Here is a 24646-nt window from a genome sequence, read left to right on the forward strand (position 1 = left end):
TTCCGCCATGTAATCCCCATTTGTATCGGTAATTTTGTTATCCCCTTTATATATAATTACTTGCATTAGCCTCACTATTCTCCTCTTCAGTTATTCGTGTCTGATTATCTGTAATTGTAACTATCGTCCGCTCAAAATGGAATCGAATCCCTGACCAACATAAATGAGTTCAGGTAGTTAATCATTTATGTGCCGGCAGTGATAAAGTCGAGTCAAACATTGACAATGTAAATTACAGAGTTTCCTGATAGCTGTTTCACCTGTCATCAGCAGACTCCAGGATGAAGCAAGTCAACAGAATACGAAGGGCTGACTTAGAGCCCGCAAAAGTTTGACGGCTTCACTCGAATGACGTCTCAGAACTGCTCATGATCTCCTGAAACCTGTTCCTGATAGAACGGCGAAAAATACCAGTCCTCTAATCGTACACAATACAAGAAGGCTGCCAATTTCAGAACGATTCACAAAATATATATTGATATTGTTAATTCATCAGCGTTGATTTTTATGAAATTCCATACTGGGACGTTTTATTTAATATATAGAGTTATTTGTTGAGTAATATAAAAGGGTTCACTGCATAAAGACGTAGAGGAACGTATTTCTATATGCTGAAGATAGCCGGTGGGGTATCTCCAAGTACCTTGGTTACGGTGGTTAATATGCTTACCATTACTAATACGTTTATCTTGGTTAAAAGTCCGTTCCCAGCCCACTAAATATTCTCTCGCCACATTTTCCATTGTAACCTTATTTATTATATTTTTTTAGTGTTCTGTCTGACGACAGGTCCATATGAACAGGATCCTTCCATCCTTTTCTCGGACTGGGACCTGTTCATATACGTTCTTGGCAGATGATCCAGAAGTGGTTTGCCATTGCCTTCTTCTGTGTGTGAATGGAGTAATTGTTGGGATGCCACGGAGGAAAACTCCGTGTTGCCTAGACCACGGCCTTGCCCAACACAAGTTATAAATCTGAGCACCACCGGGAATTGAATCCGGGACCTTTCAGCAAATCACTATAGAAACAAAGACTTCAATGAACAGTCTATAAATGAGATTCCATGGTAAAAAATTTTATCAGACTACAAAATATTTATCACCTTATCAATATTAATAATATTTATTTTATGCTGGGAGGATGAACTTGATATGACATATGCCATTCTTGCACCCAGGAGATTTTACCTGTATTATCTGATTTATCAGACAGGGGTGAAGCTTTGCGTCACTTCTATCATTACTGGTCTGCTGGAATGGTCATTGGGTTTCAAAATATCAACTCGGTTCATTTGTATAAATAACGGGGAGGGGGTGGAGGGCTGTCGAATATTACGTGGCGTGCAGCGAACTCTGGCATGCAATTTCTCAATCACTGGAGACGCCTGGCTGACAGGTATTCACGCCTCGACCAAATCCATCGCTGGGTACAGTCGGTTCCAAACGAAACCTGTCTCTATTAAACGCGGCTTATTTAACGACGATGTGAAATAATTTGCCTCAGCTTTGAAAGGTGTTTATTACTGGACCGACTTACAAAAAAAAGTTGATAAAACTGACTGTAATAATTATCGAGGCATATTAAATTTATCATTATATATTTAGAATTTTATAATTTAGCGCTTTTCATCGATGAAAAGCGCTAAATTCTAAAATTTTAAATTTTAATTTTAACAACAACATTTAAAAATTAAAATTAAGTTTGTGTATAGACTGAAATAATAAATAAATATATACTGAATTTCAACACAAACATGACGCATCTAACCTACAAATAAATTTATCATCTTAATGCAAAATGAAGATTGCTGTCTCCTGGGTTGTTTCGACGTGTAATCTGGTGAAAGGTCACCGAGGAGACAGACATCTTCAGATTCACCACCGTGAAAAACCCCAATCCCGTGGTCCTCAACCTTTTTGTGCCTATGGGCACATTTGAGAGTTTATGAGATCGTGGCGTTCACCAACCAATTAACAAAGCCAAATTGTCTTTTTTCTGGACAAATAAGATACGGACACCAAATGATACACAAAACAACACGACTTTTAATGATGCAATCAAAAATACGTAGTTTTATAAGTACAATTATTATTACTCAAGTAGGAAGTTAGTGTGATGTTTGGCGCTGCATTTCATCGGCCAGTTTTCCAAATTTGGGAGTGTAGGATGATGTAGTTTTGTATGGGTGTGAAACTTGGTCTCTGACACTAAGGGAGGAACGTAGACCTAGGGCGTTTGAGGAAAAAGAATGGAGAAAGTTGCGTAATTAGGAACTTCGTAATTTTTACTCGCCACCAAAAAAATTATAGTGATCAGGTCAAAGAGGATGAGATGGGCAGGGCATGTAGACCGCATGGGAGAGGGGGAATGCATTCATTGTTTTGGTGGAAAAAACCACAAGGAAAGAGACGTAGGTGGGAGGATAATATTAAAATGGATCTTAGATAAATAGGATGGTTTGGTATGGACTGGAACCATGTGGCTGTTGATAGTGACACGTGGCGGGCTCTTGTGGGCGCGGTAATGAACGTTAGGGTTCCGTAAAATGCGTGGGAATTTCTTGAGTCGCTGAGCGAGTTTCAGCTTCTTAGGAAGGACTCGGATCCATGGAGTAGGAAATGATGGCATGAATATGAACAATTTATTACAAAGGATACAGAAGGAAGCGGTCGTGGCCTAATTTCAGGTACTATCCCGATATTTGCCTAGAAGGACTAAGGAAAACCACGAAAGGCTTCAGTCTAATATATCCGGTCTCCGGATCGATATTTAAACCCGGATATCCCGAATATGAAAGAGGAGTGCTAACCACTCGACTGTGACGTGCAGCGAACCCTCAACCAAAGCAAATATATTTTTTGTAAAGGAGTTAGCTTCGTGACGGGTTTTACAAGGCTTCAAATATGAAAGCAATTTTTTTGTTGCGCGGATGACAGAATTAATTGGGCACCAATAAGAGAAAAGAACGAAACTTACCGATCGCCGGCGCCCACAAGCAGCTGAGGAAAACCTAGAAATAGCAAGCAGAAGGAAACTGTAATTAGAAAACAAAATCAGAAGACAAGACTAAAATTAGTTCTTCTAAGATTAAAATCAAGGGATAAAATACTTTAGAACGTAAAAATACATTTAAATAGCTTGGCTTCAATGCAAAATTTCGATACTCAAATAATCTGAATCTGAAAGTCACGGATTTTCGATATTTATGTAATACCGCGAACATTAGATGTATCGGAAAAGAATTAGGACAGAGAGAATTTCAAAACTGTGCAAGAAATAGATACACTCGTTCCGCTTTATACAGACCATAATCCCGGACGACAACTGCAATGCAGCGACGAGAAGAGAGAGGTTTCTCCCGACTGCAGCAGCACGCACGATATCCGAGGGAGAGAACAACAATTTCGATTTAAGATGACCGTCTTCTGGGTTTTTTCGCCGTGTGAAGCACCTATGAAACATCTGTAAAATTCTACAACACTACACGGCTCAACAACCCAGAAGACGTTCATTTCAGACTCAACGCCGTCAGAACCTCAGATCGTAATTATTATTTTGTTACGTAAGATAGTGTAATTGCGTCATATTTTGAATATTATAACAATTATTTATTTTAATCCGTCTGATCACAATATAATTTTATTTAAAATTTCTTATAATTAAGATAATAAAATATCATTCAATGATGGTTTTATAAAAACCGAAACATGTTGTGTAAATGTTCCGAAATGTAAATCGATCAATCGATATGGAACATGAATGATATTTTATTATCTTAATTATAAGAAATTTTAAATAAATTATATTGTGATCAGACGGATTAAAATAAATAATTGTTTGTTACGTATTTAAAGAAATTATGATTCACCCAAGGGCGTGGCGGGACCTTCATAGGTTTGACCCTCTGAGTGACGTCAACCTCAGTAGGGGCTAAAACACACCCCTGGTATTTCTCCCCACAAAGAGATCTGGAAATTTCTACTCAGAGTTCGTATACTCGATGGGATGCATTTCAGAACGCTTACTATGAATCTATTTGACTAGGTGATATAGAAAATGTTTAATCATTCTCCGACAGCGTCTAACGAAACACCCACATAGATCGGTCTTCCGTAGACTGGGTTCTCTTTAATGCTGAACCGAGGAGTAATATATCTCATAAAGGCAAGTGCGAATATATTATCCCACATCTTGTTATTGTAAAATCTGAAAGTTTTGTAGTTAACGAGGAGAAAGTTTAAAGTCGCCTTTGTACGAAGGGTTTTTTTTATATGACACACCTGATAATCAGTAAGGAGAGGAAATTCTAAAGGAAGTCGAGGCGATATCATATTCACAAGTTTCGTTGCTACGGTAATTGACTTCATGGTAACTTGAGATAAGAAGCGATAGATTTGAATGGCTAGCATTTGTTTCCTTAAGTTTATCTCAATTAATTAAAATTTAAAATTAGTTAAGTAACTCCACACTTTTATATTACACCGGACTAAAAATCAAGTACTACGAACACATCAAAATATGAAAGGAATTATATCCCAAATACAGTTTCAAATTACATCAAATCACGAGAACGAATTTTAGAGAATGTCATTGAAGTAAAAATGCATGTCATGTCCCACTAAAATAAACAGGGCACTGGGCTTAAAACTCAAATTTCACGACCAAATAAAAGGGAAACCAACTGGGAGACCTAGCCTAAATTTAAGGATAATATTAAAGTGGATCTTAAATAATATAAAGTGTCTCAGTAGAGTAAATTCATTTGGTTTAGGATAGGTTCTCTAAGCGGGATCTCGTAAACACGGCAAGAAACCTTTCATTAACTCTGTAGACTAGACGGGCCACTATGAAACTCTCAAGAAATTTTCTGTCCCATGCAGCCAAACTGTGTTGCTTGTTCACGGCCTTTATATACGAGCAGTAATTTTAATTAGGCTCTTCATTTCTGGACACAGGAAGAAGTATTCCATAGTGTTTATGATTATATCCCATCTTCAAGTAAATGAACCCACGCAGGATTTGAAGTTTTCACGGCGGAGAGTTTGAAGATGGCTGTCTTCTGGGTTTTTGCGCCGTGTAGCCAGGTGCAAGTTTACCGACGTTACAGAGGTCCTTGCCGCCTCCATCATCAGGGCTGTTTTAGAGGTCCTTGCCGCCTCCATCATCAGGTCGGTTTCAGAGGTCCTTGCCGCCTCCATCATCAGGGCGGTTTCAGAGGTCCTTGCTGCCTCCATCATCAGGGCGAGGAGTAAGCTTACTTCTACCAGACTACACGGCACAACAACCCAGAACACAGCCATCTTCTAAATCAACGCATTCTAAAATGTTTTCTGACCGGTGAATACTTGTCTTTGGTACCGTTGTATAAAACAAGGAACAATTAGCAGAGCATAAATCACTACTGAAGTCGCTAGGGAAAGTGATTAGGACAAAATGACTCTTCTACTGATCAATGTAACTAGGGATAACGCTTAATATTTATATTCGCGAATAATTCGACTCGAATTTCGGCAAAATCCTGTGGTGCTAATGTTACAGAGATGTTAGCGCCTAGCCCAGCATTGAAATACAATTTTCATCTTGATCTCGCGCTCTGGGTTCCTGGACAAGTTTTTAATCGCTTGAATCCAAAAATAAGTCAGAACTTGAAACTGTAAATTTCTTAAAAAGACTATTGTTATTATCATCGCAATCATCTTCATAATTTGAATAACTCTTTACTTGATCGCAGTTGCCGGCCACAACCAGAAAACACTGAAAACCGCCATGTGAGTACTGATTACAGATTACAAATTGAAGTGGCTTTCAACAGCGTGATATTCGTGCCAGAGTTCATAAAAACCTACCGATTGTTTCAAGCATTTAAAAAAGGCACACACAGAGATCATGTTCGCTTCCGGAAGTCACTCCTACCAGTCGAAAGTCAGATTGTCGGGATGTCCCTCGTCACTCCACGGTACCTCAACGTCCTGTTCCACATTTCCTTCTGTTTCAAAGTTAATCCTTAAAATCTGTAAGTCGCTTTACAAATCACGGGTTTTCGAATGTTAATGACCGCCGGAGAGCTGTGGGGGATGGGGGAGAGTCACAAAGTGCTGTTAGTTCGTGACTGTACCAAGTGGCAGGGCAGCAGTCTTCAACTTCCGACGCACGCACGTACACACACGCACGCACGCACACACCTAATAGCGCTCCACGGTGGCGCCTGGTACCTTATTACACGGAGACGCTTTATATGGCGTCTCAATTAGGGTACAGTCACCTACAGTGAAGCAGTGACGTCATTGTAACGCTTTGCGAACTCCACTTCTGTCAATAAATAAATGATACTGTACAGGACTGGAAAAATTTTGCTCGCTGATGACATAGAATCTGTCAAATTAATATATATAAAATGTATTTACAGTAAAATACAGGGTATATATAAATCATACTCACAGCTTTACTCGTGAATAAAATCTTTATTCCACACCAACATTTTTAAGTGTAACTGTACTCCATTAATAATGTTTATTCAATTAAACCAGCAACAGCTCTTAGTCGGCTAACGCACAGCACAGAATATGGTACCAAGCGCTTGTAAGAGACGAACACAACAGTCTTTAAAAGGTTCTGATAGATTAAATAACATAACAAATCCAGAGCCTTAATTATGCACTCGATAAAACTTTGAATTTTTAATACTGAGAACATAAACACATTTACTGTTAATGGCGTGAGAATTCATTTAAAACTGAATTTTGTACGAATGCGTCAACACTGGCGACTACATTACATCCAAACATCCAATGTGTATATTTTTCCTTTGGTCCAATCTTAAAAGAGCATTGCACCTAAACGTCGGAACTTTAATTGCCATGGTTTTTCATCGATAAACAGAAAATTTGTTTAATTAATTTAATACTGAATTAATGGCGATTTCAAACTGCAGTGTAAAATTTTCCTCCACGGAAGCAGGTAAGAAAATTTTAATATTAATTTCTATATTTCTAAAATATAAGAAAGCGGATAAAATACTTTGCTCACAATAAATTACATTTCATTCATAATTGTAGTGGAATTATTTTCAGGTATCCTTATGCACATTGGTTGCAGTCAGCGTGCGCGATTTCGCGTACAAATGACTGCGTATGACACGTGACATTACAACCACAAAGAGCATTTGAAAAATCTCTCCGACACCCCAGAACCAAAACAACGCAGATAAAATTTTCTTGGCTCTTCGAAGCCATAATTTTGAAAGTTTGGTAAGTAATTCAGTTAAGCCGAGACGGTCGTCTAAATAATATTTAAGAATTCAGTCCGTACCGCATAGAAAACACAGCTCTTCACCATTACAAAGATCAGCTGTTTAACGCTGATTAAGGAAATATTCGCTGTTTACCTTAAGAATCATACAACATCCATAATATAAAGACTGCTTAAGCAGGCGAGACATGTAGTTACTAATTTATATTAAGTAAAGTAGCTTTACTTCACTCAGAAGCGTAATTAAGCTCTGTGATGGAAGGGCTATAGTTTTTACAAGAGCCCAGTGTTAAAATGGGTAAATTTGACGGCCTTATGGTGGCAGCTCTACCATGAACCAAGGCTACTGAAACCAAAAGCCTTTAAAGGCTCTGTACATGAAGTACTGGCTTTGTCTCTGCAATAAATTAGCTTCATTGTCAGAAGGTCAAAGTGGTATAGAACACGTTTTGGCATCTCAATTTCTACCTGTCTACATCAGTTTTCTTTGTAAGTACTGAGGATCTTGTGGAAGGCAAAAAAACGTATGAGTTTGGAGCAAGTGCTTTCGTCTTTCAACATTTAAGTTTCTCAGAAATACAACCACATTTCACTCATTTCAGCTAAAAACGTAGCAGCCCCTGGACCGACCCGCAATGGAGCGCAGCTGAAGAAGTTGCCGATGAGGCACGGCGATGTCACGTTACGACTCCTTCGTTCCTTCGTTTGTTTGTTTGTTTGTTTGTTCATCTCTTGTTCTCTACAGTCCATGTATCATTATTCTGAAAAATATTCCTTAATTTCAATGTTTCAAAACTTCACACTGGATATTTGCGAAATTTAAGGTTCTGACGGTAATGAGTATGGAGATGGTTGTTTTCTGTCATCATGGTGGCGATGAAGTCAGCAATAACTTCTGAAACGTCGGTCATTTGTAACACGTACCTTACAAAATCAGAAAAGTATTATCTGGTCCCTAAAAACATTTCCTATATTCTTCAACATTCTCGTTTGTACCGTAAATTTATTACGTTAGTTAAAATATGACAAAATGTGTCACTGCCGTCTCCTTCCAAATCCGTACTTACTACTCATACTTTACATAACATAACTTACATAACTTTATTTAAACATTAATCCTATTGCTAACTTACATTTTATTCATCCGTGAAAGACCTAGGTCCTGTGAAACATTTCGTAACACCCCTGTTTATGGTGATGAATTATTATTCTGTGCCCAACCCACTACCTGGATGCCACCCCTTGTCGGCTGTCCGCCAATGCCTACTGCAGCTACTCTTGACATCTGCAGGTCCTTCCTTTACCTACAGCCAATAACGCGGGGCGTTGTAGCGAAGAGAGACCAACTTAACATTAATAAATAAATAAGAAATAGTTAGCAATTACAGGGGGATACTGGGAACCTAATTTGAGCTATTTTCGGAATGCTCACCCCCTGCTGATTGTCTCCCTCATCCTGATATCGATCAGTTCGCTGCTTGTTTCTCCTCTGGCCAAAGGACGAGGTTATGACACGAGACGTGTTAAGAAATCAAGCCTGCGAGGTTACGAAAGGCTCACGAAAGTCGAACAGGCAGGTTACCTTTTTATTGACAGAAGTAACTGAGAACAACTTCAATAAAACCGTGGAGTTCTTTGCGTTCGACCACGTCATGACCTCAGCGTTACCAGTTTCTTTTAAGCACGCAATTTTCTCGTTGGCTGCTTCTGTTTTGTTCCAAGCTTTCTCTACTTTCTTGTCTTTCCACCGAAAAGTTTCATCGTTTCACGTCTTTTATTCTCCAAGTAGTCGCCGCATCTTTACAGATAGGGTAAAGTGGGGCAAGATGGCAATGCTAAGTTTTATACGACTTGACCTCAGTACTCCGCTTTACACCGCCTTCACCCACAACTTCTGATAAACAGACTACAAATATAAGCGCAAACAACAGAACGCGACAAATTTACCGTGAAAAAAAGTTTCGGCGTCATTTGATACAAAATGTATTGGAGAAAGTTTTAGATCGGCTGTTCAGACGGAGACTTCATGGATTTTCTCATTCCTCCAGGTTAACCCCGACATTCTATCTTAAATAACGCCACTGTTCCTTCCTCTCGCATTCCTTACCATTCATTTTTATATAATTATCTTATCATTCGACGCTACATAACCTCAACAACTGACAACGTCGTTAAATAAACAAAGAATAAATCACATAAGACAAAGGCAGCACATCCTGAAGGTTCGGTACTGCTGACGCCAAAGCCAAAAATTGGGATAATCCCGATCGACTTCCATCCACTCAATTCGATACTTAAGGTGATTTCTTGTCACAACGTGAGCGTAGGTCACGCATAGTCACGCCATGTCACGCGTGTTCACCATGTCAAAATTCGACAATTCTACCTAATAAACGCACAGCTCGTTTATTTTTGGCTACATTGCAATACGTTAGAAGAAGTAACTACTGGTTAGGTTAGCATTTGTTGGGTTGCGTTAGCTTAGGTTTGGTTAGGTTAGGTTAGGTTAGGTTAGGTTAGGTTAGGTTATGTTGGATTTGTATAGGTTGGGTTAGGTTAGTAACGGTTAGGTTAGGTTAGGTTAGGTTAGGTTAGGTTAGGTTAGGTTTGGTTAGGTTAGGTTAGGTTAGGTTAGGTTAGGTTAGGTTAGGTTAAGTTAGGTTAGGTTAGGTTAGGTTTGTGTATTTTGTTACGTTCGGAAATGTTTTGAAAATTTTCGTGTCAATTCCGCACTTATGGCCACAAATCATCACGCCGTTACAGTACATCACGACCAGTCACGCATTGTCACGCTTTGTCACGCCTGATCACGATTTCTTAAATTCGTCATCTTTTGACTTCTGGGCAAATCTCGTCACGCCTTTACAGTACATCACGACTAGTCACGCATTGTCACGCTTTGTCACGCGTGATCACGCTTTCTTAAATTCGTCATCTTTCGACTCTTCTGGGCGAATCAAGTCACGCCTTTACAGGAAATCACGCCTAGTCACGCTTCATCACGCTTTGTCACGCTTAGTCACGTTTGCTCACAATATGTAAAATGTTGTCAAAATTCGACACTTATGGTGATTTCTTGTCACGGCGTGACCGTAGGTCACGCATAGTCACGCCATGTCACGTATCGACAATTCTACCTAATATTACGTACAGCTCGTTTATTTTTGGCTACATTGCAATACGTTAGAAGAAGTAACTACTGGTTAGGTTAGCATATGTTGGGTTGCGTTAGCTTAGGTTTGGTTAGGTTAGGTTAGGTTAGGTTAGGTTAGGTTAGGTTAGGTTAGGTTAGGTTGGGTTAGGTTGGGTTAGGTTAGGTTAGGTTAGGTTAAGTTTGTGTATTTTGTTACGTTCGGAAATGTTTTGAAAATTTTCGTGTCAATTCCGCACTTATGGCTACAAATCATCACGCCGTTACAGTACATCACGACTAGTCACGCATTGCCACGCTTTGTAACGCGTGATCACGCTTTCTTAAATTCGTCATCTTTTGACTTTTCTGGGCGAATCAAGTCACGCCTTTACAGGAAATCACGCCTTGTCACGCTTCATCACGCTTTGTCACGCTTAGTCACGTTTGCTCACAATATGTAAAATTTTGTCAAAATTCGACACTTATGGTGATTTCTTGTCACGACGTGAGCGTAGGTCACGCATAGACACGCCATGTCACGCGTGTTCACCATGTCACGTATCGACAATTCTACCTAATATTACGTACAGCTCGTTTATTTTTGGCTACATTGCACTTCGTTAGAAGAAGTAACTAGTGGTTAGGTTAGCATTTGTTGGGTTGCGTTAGCTTAGGTTAGGTTAGGTTAGGTTAGGTTAGGTTAGGTTAGGTTAGGTTAGGTCAGGTCAGGTCAGGTCAGGTCAGGTCAGGTCAGGTCAGGTCAGGTCAGGTCAGGTCAGGTCAGGTCAGGTCAGGTCAGGTCAGGTCAGGCCAGGCCAGGCCAGGCCAGGCCAGGCCAGGCCAGGTCAGGTCAGGTCAGGTCAGGTCAGGTCAGGTCAGGTCAGGTCAGGTCAGGTCAGGTCAGGTCAGGTCAGGTTAGGTTAGGTAAGGTTTGTGTATTTTGTTACGTTCGGAAATGTTTTGAAAATTTTTGTGTCAATTCCGCACTTATGGCCACAATTCATCACGCCGTTACAGCACATCACGACTAGTCACGCATTGTCACGCTTTGTCACGCGTGATCACGATTTCTTAAATTCGTCATTTTTGACTCTTCTGGGCAAATCTCGTCAAGCCTTTACAGTACGTCACGACTAGTCACGCATTGTCACGCTTTGTCACGCGTGACACGATTTCTTAAATTCGTCATCTTTTGACTCTTCTGGGCAAATTTCGTCACGCCTTTACTGTACATCACGCCTAGTCACGCATTGTCACGCGTGATCACGCTATCTTAAATTCGTCATCTTTTGACTTTTCTGGGCGAATCAAGTCACGCCTTTACAGGAAATCACGCCTTGTCACGCTTCATCACGCTTTCTCACGCTTAGTCACGTTTGCTCACAATATGTAAAATTTTGTCAAAATTCGACACTTATGGTGATTTCTTGTCACGACGTGAGCGTAGGTCACGCATAGTCACGCCATGTCACGCGTGTTCACCATGTCACGTATCGACAATTCTACCTAATATTACGTACAGCTCGTTTATTTTTGGCTACATTGCAATACGTTAGAAGAAGTAACTAGTGGTTAGGTTAGCATTTGTTGGGTTGCGTTAGCTTAGGTTAGGTTAGGTTGGGTTAGGTTAGGTTAGGTTAGGTTAGGTTAGGTTAGGTTAGGTTAGGTTAGGTTAGGTTAGGTTAGGTTAGGTTAGGTTAGGTTAGGTTAGGTTAGGTTAGGTAAGGTTTGTGTATTTTGTTACGTTCGGAAATGTTTTGAAAATTTTTGTGTCAATTCCGCACTTATGGCCACAATTCATCACGCCGTTACAGCACATCACGACTAGTCACGCATTGTCACGCTTTGTCACGCGTGATCACGATTTCTTAAATTCGTCATTTTTGACTCTTCTGAGCAAATCTCGTCACGCCTTTACAGTACGTCACGACTAGTCACGCATTGTCACGCTTTGTCACGCGTGACACGATTTCTTAAATTCGTCATCTTTTGACTCTTCTGGGCAAATTTCGTCACGACTTTACAGTACATCACGCCTAGTCACGCATTGTCACGCTTTGTCACGCGTGATCACGCTTTCTTAAATTCGTCATCTTTTGACTTTTCTGGGCGAATCAAGTCACGCCTTTACAGGAAATCACGCCTTGTCACGCTTCATCACGCTTTCTCACGCTTAGTCACGTTTGCTCACAATATGTAAAATTTTGTCAAAATTCGACACTTATGGTGATTTCTTGTCACGACGTGAGCGTAGGTCACGCATAGTCACGCCATGTCACGCGTGTTCACCATGTCACGTATCGACAATTCTACCTAATATTACGTACAGCTCGTTTATTTTTGGCTACATTGCAATACGTTAGAAGAAGTAACTAGTGGTTAGGTTAGCATTTGTTGGGTTGCGTTAGCTTAGGTTAGGTTAGGTTGGGTTAGGTTAGGTTAGGTTAGGTTAGGTTAGGTTAGGTTAGGTTAGGTTAGGTTAGGTTAGGTTAGGTCAGGTTAGGTCAGGTTAGGTCAGGTGAGGTCAGGTCAGGTCAGGTCAGGTCAGGTCAGGTCAGGTCAGTTCAGGTCAGCTCAGGTCAGGTCAGGTCCGGTCAGGTCAGGTCAGGTCAGGTCAGGTCAGGTCAGGTCAGGTCAGGTCAGGTCAGGTCAGGTCAGGTTAGTGTTAGGTTAGGTTAGGATAGGTTAGGTTAGGTTAGGTTAGGTTAGGTTAGGTTAGGTTAGGTTAGGTTAGGTTAGGTTAGGTTAGGTAAGGCTTGTGTATTTTGTTACGTTCGGAAATGTTTTGAAAATTTTTGTGTCAATTCCGCACTTATGGCCACAATTCATCACGCCGTTACAGCACATCACAACTAGTCACGCATTGTCACGCGTGATCAAGATTTCTTAAATTCGTCATTTTTGACTCTTCTGGGCAAATCTCGTCACGCCTTTACAGTACGTCACGACTAGTCACGCATTGTCACGCTTTGTCACGCGTGATCACGCTTTCTTAAATTCGTCATCTTTTGACTCTTCTGGGCAAATTTCGTCACGCCTTTACAGTACATCACGCCTAGTCACGCATTGTCACGCTTTGTCACGCGTGATCACGCTTTCTTAAATTCGTCATCTTTTGACTTTTCTGGGCGAATCAAGTCACGCCTTTACAGGAAATCACGCCTTGTCACGCTTCATCACGCTTTGTCACGCTTAGTCACGTTTGCTCACAATATGTAAAATTTTGTCAAAATTCGACACTTATGGTGATTTCTTGTCACGACGTGAGCGTAGGTCACGCATAATCACGCCATGTCACGCGTGTTCACCATGTCACGTATCGACAATTCTACCTAATATTACGTACAGCTCGTTTATTTTTGGCTACATTGCAATACGTTAGAAGAAGTAACTAGTGGTTAGGTTAGCATTTGTTGGGTTGCGTTAGCTTAGGTTAGGTTAGGTTAGGTTAGGTTAGGTTAGGTTAGGTTAGGTTAGGTTAGGTTAGGTTAGGTTAGGTTAGGTTAGGTCAGGTCAGGTCAGGTCAGGTCAGGTCAGGTCAGGTCAGGTCAGGTCAGGTCAGGTCAGGTCAGGTCAGGTCAGGTCAGGTCAGGTCAGGTCAGGTCAGGTCAGGTTAGTGTTAGGTTAGGTTAGGTTAGGTTAGGTTAGGTTAGGTTAGGTTAGGTTAGGTTAGGTTAGGTAAGGTTTGTGTATTTTGTTACGTTCGGAAATGTTTTGAAAATTTTTGTGTCAATTCCGCACTTATGGCCACAATTCATCACGCCGTTACAGCACATCACAACTAGTCACGCATTGTCACGCTTTGTCACGCGTGATCACGATTTCTTAAATTCGTCATTTTTGACTCTTCTGGGCAAATCTCGTCACGCCTTTACAGTACATCACGCCTAGTCACGCTTTGTCACGCTTTGTCACGCGTGATCACGCTTTCTTAAATTCGTCATCTTTTGACTCTTCTGGGCAAATTTCGTCACGCCTTTACAGTACATCACGCCTAGTCACGCATTGTCACGCTTTGTCACGCGTGATCACGCTTTCTTAAATTCGTCATCTTTTGACTTTTCTGGGCGAATCAAGTCACGCCTTTACAGGAAATCACGCCTTTGTCACGCTTCATCACGCTTTGTCACGCTTAGTCACGTTTGCTCACAATATGTAAAATTTTGTATAAATTCGACACTTATGGTGATTTCTTGTCACGACGTGAGCGTAGGTCACGCATAGTCACGCCATGTCACGCGTGTTCACCATGTCACGTATCGACAATTCTACCTAATATTACGTACAGCTCGTTTATTTTTGGCTACATTGCAATACGTTAGAAGAAGTAACTAGTGGTTAGGTTAGCATTTGTTGGGTTGCGTTAGCTTAGCTTAGGTTAGGTTGGGTTAGGTTAGGTTAGGTTAGGTTAGGTTAGGTTAGGTTAGGTTAGGTTAGGTTAGGTTAGGTTAGGTTAGGTTAGGTTAGGTTAGGTTAGGTTAGGTTAGGTTAGGTTAGGTTAGGTTAGGTTAGGTTAGGTTAGGTTAGGTTAGGTTAGGTTAGGTTAGGTTAGGTTAGGTTAGGTTAGGTTAGGTTAGGTTAGGTTAGGTAAGGTTTGTGTATTTTGTTACGTTCGGAAATGTTTTGAAAATTTTTGTGTCAATTCCGCACTTATGGCCACAATTCATCACGCCGTTACAGCACATCACGACTAGTCACGCATTGTCACGCTTTGCAACGCGTGATCACGATTTCTTAAATTCGTCATTTTTGACTCTTGTGGGCAAATCTCGTCACGCCTTTACAGTACGTCACGACTAGTCACGCATTGTCACGCTTTGTCACGCGTGACACGATTTCTTAAATTCGTCATCTTTTGACTCTTCTGGGCAAATTTCGTCACGTCTTTACAGTACATCACGCCTAGTCACGCATTGTCACGCTTTGTCACGCGTGATCACGCTTTCTTAAATTCGTCATCTTTTGACTTTTCTGGGCGAATCAAGTCACGCCTTTACAGGAAATCACGCCTTGTCACGCTTCATCACGCTTTCTCACGCTTAGTCACGTTTGCTCACAATATGTAAAATTTTGTCAAAATTCGACACTTATGGTGATTTCTTGTCACGACCTGAGCGTAGGTCACGCATAGTCACGCCATGTCACGCGTGTTCACCATATCACGTATCAATAATTCTACCTAATATTACGTACAGCTCGTTTATTTTTGGCTACATTGCAATACGTTAGAAGAAGTAACTAGTGGTTAGGTTAGCATTTGTTGGGTTGCGTTAGTTTAGGTTAGGTTAGGTTAGGTTAGGTTAGGTTAGGTTAGGTTAGGTTAGGTTAGGTTAGGTTAGGTTAGGTTAGGTTAGGTTAGGTTAGGTTAGGTTAGGTTAGGTTAGGTCAGGTCAGGTTAGGTCAGGTCAGGTCAGGTCAGGTCAGGTCAGGTCAGGTCAGGTCAGGTCAGGTCAGGTCAGGTCAGGTCAGGTCAGGTCAGGTCAGGTCAGGTCAGGTCAGGTCAGGTCAGGTCAGGTCAGGTCAGGTCAGGTCAGGTCAGGTCAGGTCAGGTCAGGTCAGGTCAGGTCAGGTCAGGTCAGGTCAGGTCAGGTCAGGTCAGGTCAGGTCAGGTCAGGTCAGGTCAGGTCAGGTCAGGTCAGGTCAGGTCAGGTCAGGTCAGGTCAGCTCAGGTCAGGTCAGGTCAGCTCAGGTCAGGTCAGTTCAGGTCAGGTCAGGTCAGGTCAGGTCAGGTCAGGTCAGGTCAGGTCAGGTCAGGTCAGGTCAGGTCAGGTCAGGTCAGGTTAGTGTTAGGTTAGGTTAGGTTAGGTTAGGTTAGGTTAGGTTAGGTTAGGTTAGGTTAGGTAAGGTTTGTGTATTTTGTTACGTTCGGAAATGTTTTGAAAATTTTTGTGTCAATTCCGCACTTATGGCCACAATTCATCACGCCGTTACAGCACATCACAACTAGTCACGCATTGTCACGCTTTGTCACGCGTGATCACGATTTCTTAAATTCGTCATTTTTGACTCTTCTGGGCAAATCTCGTCACGCCTTTACAGTACATCACGCCTAGTCACGCATTGTCACGCTTTGTCACGCGTGATCACGCTTTCTTAAATTCGTCATCTTTTGACTCTTCTGGGCGAATCAAGTCACGCCTTTACAGGAAATCACGCCTTGTCACGCTTCCTCACGCTTTCTCACGCTTAGTCACGTTTGCTCACAATATGTAAAATTTTGTCAAAATTCGACACTTATGGTGATTTCTTGTCACGACGTGAGCGTAGGTCACGCATAGTCACGCCATGTCACGCGTGTTCACCATGTCACGTATCGACAATTCTACCTAATATTACGTACAGCTCGTTTATTTTTGGCTACATTGCAATAAGTTAGAAGAAGTAACTAGTGGTTAGGTTAGCATTTGTTGGGTTGCGTTAGCTTAGGTTAAGTTAGGTTGGGTTGGGTTGGGTTAGGTTAGGTTAGGTTAGGTTAGGTTAGGTTAGGTTAGGTTAGGTTAGGTTAGGTTAGGTTAGGTTAGGTTAGGTTAGGTTAGGTTAGGTTAGGTTAGGTTAGGTTAGGTTAAGTTAGGTAAGGTTAGGTTACGTTAGGTTAGCTTAGGTTAAGTTAGGTAAGGTTAGGTTAGGTTAGGTAAGGTTAGGTTAGGTTAGGTTAGGTTAGGTTAGGTTTGGTTAGGTTAGGTTAGGTTAGGTTAGGTTAGGTTAGGTTAGGTTAGGTTAGGTTAAGTTAGGTTAGGTTAGGTTAGGTTAGGTTTGTGTATTTTGTTACGTTCGGAAATGTTTTGAAAATTTTTGTGTCAATTCCGCAGTTATGGCCACAATTCATCACGCCGTTACAGTACATCACGACTAGTCACGCCTTATCACGCTTCATCACGCTTTCTCACGCTTAGTCACGTTTGCTCACAATATGTAAAATTTTGTCAAAATTCGACACTTATGGTGATTTCTTGTCACGACGTGAGCGTAGGTCACGCATAGTCACGCCATGTCACGCGTGTTCACCATGTCACGTATCGACAATTCTACCTAATATTACGTACAGCTCGTTTATTTTTGGCTACATTGCAATAAGTTAGAAGAAGTAACTAGTGGTTAGGTTAGCATTTGTTGGGTTGCGTTAGCTTAGGTTAGGTTAGGTTAGCTTAGGTTAAGTTAGGTAAGGTTAGGTTAGGTTAGGTTAGGTTAGGTTAGGTTAGGTTAGGTTAGGTTAGGTTAGGTTAGGTTTGGTTAGGTTAGGTTTGGTTAGGTTAGGTTAGGTTAGGTTAGGTTAGGTTAGGTTAGCTTAGGTTAAGTTAGGTAAGGTTAGGTTAGGTTAGGTAAGGTTAGGTTAGGTTAGGTTAGGTTAGGTTAGGTTAAGTTAGGTTAGGTTAGGTTAGGTTTGTGTATTTTGTTACGTTCGGAAATGTTTTGAAAATTTTTGTGTCAATTCCGCAGTTATGGCCACAATTCATCACGCCGTTACAGTACATCACGCCTAGTCACGCATTGTCACGCTTTGTCACGCGTGATCACGATTTCTTAAATTCGTCATTTTTGACTCTTCTGGGCAAATCTCGTCACGCCTTTACAGTACATCACGCCTAGTCACGCATTGTCACGCTTTGTCACGCGTGATCACGCTTTCTTAAATTCGTCATCTTTTGACTCTTCTGGGCGAATCAAGTCACGCCTTTACAGGAAATCACGCCTTGTCACGCTTCGTCACGCTTTCTCACGCTTAGTCACGTTTGCTCACAATATGTAAAATTTTGTCAAAATTCGACACTTATGGTGATTTCTTGTCACGACGTGAGCGTAGGTCACGCATAGTCACGCCATGTCACGCGTGTTCACCATGTCACGTATCGACAATTCTACCTAATATTACGTACAGCTCGTTTATTTTTGGCTACATTGCAATAAGTTAGAAGAAGTAACTAGTGGTTAGGTTAGCATTTGTTGGGTTGCGTTAGCTTAGGTTAAGTTAGGTTGGGTTGGGTTAGGTTAGGTTAGGTTAGGTTAGGTTAGGTTAGGTTAGGTTAGGTTAGGTTAGGTTAGGTTAGGTTAGGTTAGGTTAGGTTAGGTTAGGTTAGGTTAGGTTAGGTTAGGTTAGGTTAGGTTAGGTTAAGTTAGGTAAGGTTAGGTTAGGTTAGGTTAGGTTAGGTTAGGTTAGGTTAGGTTAGGTTAGGTTAGGTTAGGTTTGGTTAGGTTAGGTTAGGTTAGGTTAGGTTAGGTTAGGTTAGGTTAGGTTAGGTTAAGTTAGGTTAGGTTAGGTTAGGTTAGGTTAGGTTTGTGTATTTTGTTACGTTCGGAAATGTTTTGAAAATTTTTGTGTCAATTCCGCAGTTATGGCCACAATTCATCACGCCGTTACAGTACATCACGACTAGTCACGCCTTATCACGCTTCATCACGCTTTCTCACGCTTAGTCACGTTTGCTCACAACATGTAAAATTTTGTCAAAATTCGACAATTCTACCTAATAAACGTACAGCTCGTTTATTATTGGCTACATTGCAATACGTTAGAAGAAGTAACTACTGGTTAGGTTAGCATTTGTTGGGTTGCGTTAGCTTAGGTTTGGTTAGGTTAGGTTAGGTTAGGTTAGGTTAGGCTAGGTTAGGTTAGGTTAGGTTAGGTTTGTTTATTTTGTTATGGTCGGGAATGTTTTGAAAATTTTTGTTACGATTCGACACTTATGGCCACAATTCGTCACGCCGTTACAGTACGTCACGATCAGTCAGGCTTTGTACCTATTCGTCACAATTCGTCACTTATGATGATCCACTGTTACGACTAGGGTTTGTTGGTTTTTAAAAACCGGGTTTAAAACCGGGTTTTTTTTGGATAAATTTGTAAAATTCGAAAACCGGTTTTTTAAAATTTAAAAATCGATTTTAAATACTAGAATTAATATGGAAAAATTAGTTAATCAATTAATTAGAAACTTTAATATTTTGACTTGAAATCGCCTCTTGCACAAGCATATTGTTGTAAAACTATTCTTCATGAATCAGGCGAATGTTTGACATGCAAATCCACAAACACATTCTATTTTTAATTTCGTGAAAAAGTGCAGTTTAGAAGAGATTATAGCAAAACTTGCTGCAATGGATGGATTGTCCATTAATAGCATTACAACAGGCTCGTTCATACGAGAGTCTTTGCAACAAAGGAGGATATTCATTACCAAAAAACAACTCTCGAGTAATGGATCTCAATCATAAGTTTTATGACAATGCCAAACGTGAAATTATAAATGAATTGGATTATATTAAGAAGAATGGGAAGAAATTTTCTATAACTTTAGATGAGTGGACTATCAAAAGATATCGCAGATATTTGAATTTCAACTTACATCATTTTGCGGAAAATTTAAATTTGGGCTTAGTTCCAATAGCTAGTTCCTGCGATACCAAGAAAACATTTGAATTAGTTTCCGAGAGGCTACAAATTTTTAACTGGGATCTAGCAACCGACATAGTTTATATTTCATATTTTGTACGGTTTTAAGTTATTTTATTTTTTTTATTTGGTTTTGTATAGAGTATATTTTATTTTGTTATATTTTTGTAGTTCCATAAATATTAAATAAACTTAAAAAATTTAAAATATATATAAATATTTTTTTAATGTTCGCTGTTTCAGAAGAGCCGATTCAGTCAATGTTGCGTGTACCATATAAATCACTCTTGGCGTATCTGAAGAACAGAAACCCCTCGGCTGTGCTACCAGAGTCGAATACGACCACAAGAAACACAAGTTTTTATAGATGCAGTCCACGTGAGAGAGGTCCAAAGCCGTGCTATTACAATGACGAGCTCATAAAAGGATTTTATGCAATTTAAATTAAATTACCTGGGAAAGAGTAATTTTAGTTCAGAGATAACGCCATTTTTATATCGTGTTGGCTTCTCACGATGTAATAACAAGGGAATATCCACCGAGCTCAGAGTCGGATACAATAAAATTAGGAAGGGATGAAGTATTTCCATTTATTACTCACGCTAGAATTTCACACCTTTGTAGTCTGAGGGCTGTTTCTGAGAAGATTTCCCACGTTTTTGAACAAGATAATAACATTACGGAAATGTAATTTTGGAAATAAAGTTCATATTAATTGTGTAATTAGTTTCTTCTTGAAAATATTATGTCTATATATTTTTCATTCTCGAGTAAAACAAAAGGTTTATAATCGTTTACTTAAGTTCAGGTAATTTTGAAGTCGCTTTGTGCCAACCAAAATCAACTAAGCATGTGTGTTCCCTTCCGCCCATCTAAAAAAAAGAAAAAAATTATAATATCACCTCTCGTATTGTACGGGCTTCAAACTAGGGTCTCTCATCCGCAGAGAAAAACATGGCGTCACGGTGTTTAAATAACATTGAGGAAATGAAGACAGAAAAATAAGGTGTATTAAACATGTAGCACGCATCTTTGTGTGATAAATTTATACACAAATTTAGTCAAAATCCTTGAATATAAGAGACCACCTAAAGTCTTAGACGCAGATAAAATTACAATATTAAACTAGATAGGTGTCTTCTGGGTCCCTGCGTCTTGTATTCTGGTAGAAGTTTACTGACGTTTCAGTGGTACCTGCTGCGTCCATCGTCAGTGTGATGAGCAAACTTCTAACAGACTAACCACCCAACGACACATACCACAGTCATCATCTGACTCACCGCCCTGAGAAACACGAATCCTAAATATATTTTTATTTTAAGGATCTCAATATTTGTTAAGCTCCAATGGGAAATGGCAAACCTCCGTCGATTCACACGTCAGCGACTTTCATTACCGTGTCACACGTAAAGAATAATTAATTTTATTCCGAGCGTTACTCTGCGTTCGGCTGGTCCAGGGAATCGTAACATGACACTCGTTAGCATTACAATATGCAACAACACGGAAACAAACCTATTCAAAACCACATGACCTTTTTAATGACAAAATCATTATCCATCATTAATAATGACATTGGCTCAAAAATCGGCAGTTACTAGTATCGAAAAACAATATGACAACCAGGTTTTCCATTCACTGGAGAACACAAAGGGGGGTTGGACATAAAAAACAAGTGTTTTGGGGTAAAAATAAACAGGGCTCATGTGCGTGATTTTATGTCAGAGCCAGATGAAGCCTTCGGCTGATGGTTGAAAAGTTTTGTCACGGTTTGGGAGGAAAAATATCTAGTCTGAAACTTGACTGTGATGGTCACGACGCCTACCCCGACATCTGCACCCCGCGTGTTTGCAGATCATAGAGGATATTTATAAAATCCCTTGGCCGGGATCGGTCGGCCACAAAGTAGGCGACTAGATTTCTACTTTCAAAAACAGCCACTCATCTCCCTGTCATCCAGCGAGTGTCTAAATTATCTCCACAGTTGTCGTAAATGGAGAATATAAAATTTACCTCCGAGGAGTAAATTTCATTTGTTTATGTTGTCATTTTACTCTGATTAAATGAGCGTAGGCTTACTGCTAATAAAAAATCTTAAGTGGCACTCTGTTATATTATTTCTTGCATTAAACTATCGCCGACCTGGTGATAATTTTTAAAATAACTATTTACGCTGAATACGTTGTTATAACCGTTGCCATAGTAATACTGTTACGGAACTTCGGGTCTTTTGGGAAAATATTTATGACTGTCTGTGTTTACCACTCTAGATTTCGCCGTCATTCTCGACGGATAATTAACTCCACGATAATAACAGAAACTCAGATTCTTTACTGAAGTTCTTCCAACTGTAAAAGCCTAGAACAGGATAGCGCAGAGAGAAGACGATCCATAGGGAATAAGTATTATTACCAGGCTTAAAAATTTGTAAATGCTACATGAATAATAATCATTGAATTAAATTCCTTATCTTCAATTAAATTCCTTTATTAAAATGTTTGTAAACAGCAAAGATCCTATGCATATTAGAAAAAGCAAATAAAATTAAATGTAAATTTGATCGTTAGTTCTGAATATTACCGACACGTGGCGTTGGAAACCGTGCGTGAACCCGCGCGATGTCACATCAGCCACGCCATTGACGGGGTGTAACAAGATTTGCCCATTCATTCGCTACGACAGACTTCAAAGCGTATTGTGACTTCCGACTATACTTCACTATCTAGGCTCCATAATACACCGGTTTATGCCTCGTCTCATTTCATAACTGCATTATGCATTGGGCCCTTTAAAGCAGGGTTCTGCAAAATGTGGCCCGCGAGCCTGCAATACGTCTTCAACATTTTTTTTCGTAATTCTTTTCATACTAAATACAAAATCGTGAAGTTAAGGAATTACGAATTATCGACAAATGTGTCTCTTACACACTGCCACATGTAATAGTTAAATTCTTATATAAAACAGTTTTGCTGACTTCTTATGTGATCTTTATTCGTGTATGCTGAAATAATTAAAGACAAGACATATTGAAATATTACCACGAGAAGTTCCTGATTTGCCCCCATTAAATACAGTGCCTTTGGACCTGCATGTTCTGTGGCCCACTTCTAAAAACCTTTGCTCTCTAAATTACATAAGACACACAAGGGTGAGACGTGACGAATTTCACTGGCTTTCATTTTCATAATGTACGTAAAATTAAGTGTCTGGACCTCTGAAAATATTTCTATTATATCTAATACGGGGAAGGGGTTAAAATACGTTTTTCAATTTTTGAAAATTTTTAATATTTTTTCGGACATTTTTAAAAAAACTCTGATTTTGTAAAAAAAAATCATATCTCGAGAAATGTCGAGATATTTGAATATTTAAGAATGTTTTTTTAAATTTCTAAACTTCAAAAATATTGAAAATACTTACAATTTGATAATTTCCTAAAATTGTAATAATTTTTAAAATCTTTAAAAAAAATTAAGAGAAAGATTCAGGACATGTTGGATATCTGTTAAGAAGAGTGTGAGTCTCTACTGACCAGGCACTGACGTCACAGTCCTGAAAATAGATTCAGGAAACTTGGAAAAGAGAATATGAATCAGAACTACGAGGTTTTCTAAAACTTGATTTGATGAATAACAAAATAAAATCTTTAATTTTGCATTAAGGACACAAACAATATTCACAATAAACATATCTATGTAAAAAATGTCTGTAAGGTTTAAAACATTCCCGAAATAATTCAATATGCAATGAACTTTGTCCTATCTACGAAAATGTCGACTTTTCAGAAACTGCCTCAGGTTTCCATCATAGGAAATTATAATTACCGGAAACGTCCGTATATTTAAGAATTCCCTTACGCTGAATCCGTAACTTCTCCTCAACTATCATATTTCAAAAGTAATTAAAATTAATAACCTTGTCTTTTGAAATTCTTCTTTTTTTAAAATTTCATTAATGGGTGTCTGCGTTACCTTGGTTTCGTAAAAAACAAAAGAAACACACTTTCCACTCAGTTAGTTGTGTAAATGTTTGTTTATATTTCACTGACAAATTTTCCTTCACGTTCACTGGGTTACAGCGCTGTTCATAAAATGTGAAATCTGTCACTTTTTAGCCTAGCAAGTAGATTGTGTTCCGCGAGTTAAAAAAGAGAAAGTGTAATGAAAGTCTGGCCTCACAGAGCAAGGAGATAACATGAGTGGACTGCATTATCACTCTTCAGGGACGGACATCCTCAATCAGCAATCCGCGTCCATTCAGATATTTTGTATTAAGTCCCTCAGACACCATCGCAGACATCAGGCCACAGATCGTGTGCCTCAGATCAAACCACAAATTGCTTTTATATTTCCTGTGGGGCATAGGGCTATATTTCGTTTCATTACTGTACTGGGTTTAAAATTTCGTACTGTTATTGGGCTCCATCTTGTCATCGGGTTGAGATATACAAACAGCCGCATGGTTAATCCTTAGGGCCCGCCTTCAGGCCTATATTTCTACAAATCTACAAGAAAACATCTACCACCTTTTACTTTAAATTGTATATACTTTATATGTTCCACACGTAGCCGAAAATGATGAAACATTTGATATTTCACTAAGATATATAAAATTTTGCTTTAGTCGGTACTAAATTTACAGATATTATACAGGGTGAGTACAAAATAACTTTATACTTACACACGTCACAGAGTCTCCGCGAGACGATAATTTAACTAGTCCTAAACTTTATACAGTGTCTCTAGTGATGGACAATATGGCCGTTGGGAACAGTTGCATCAATTCTAGCAAAGACCACGGCAGAGGACACTCTAGTGGGTGGTTCCATACGAAATGTTGTGCGAATTGCTTGTAGCTCAGCTGCTACAGAATTA

The 24646-nt window shown here is 39.7% G+C and overlaps 1 protein-coding gene across 1 annotated transcript in view; it reads right to left on the reverse strand.

Moving 5' to 3' along the window:
* Window positions 1-24646, reverse strand: part of LOC110826550 (limbic system-associated membrane protein) — a 580384-nt gene that overhangs the window by 484596 nt on the left and 71142 nt on the right. Inside the window, exon 2 of the mRNA XM_087349748.1 lies at window positions 2980-3013. The gene's annotated coding sequence lies outside the window, so the exon portion shown is untranslated. The remainder of the gene's footprint in view (window positions 1-2979; window positions 3014-24646) is intronic.

The sequence above is a fragment of the Zootermopsis nevadensis genome, unplaced genomic scaffold (genome assembly GCF_977971745.1).
Source record: "Zootermopsis nevadensis isolate Lab colony 2312 unplaced genomic scaffold, Znev_1.0 Znev_ptg000016l, whole genome shotgun sequence".
NCBI classification, from domain to species: Eukaryota; Metazoa; Arthropoda; class Insecta; order Blattodea; family Termopsidae; genus Zootermopsis; species Zootermopsis nevadensis.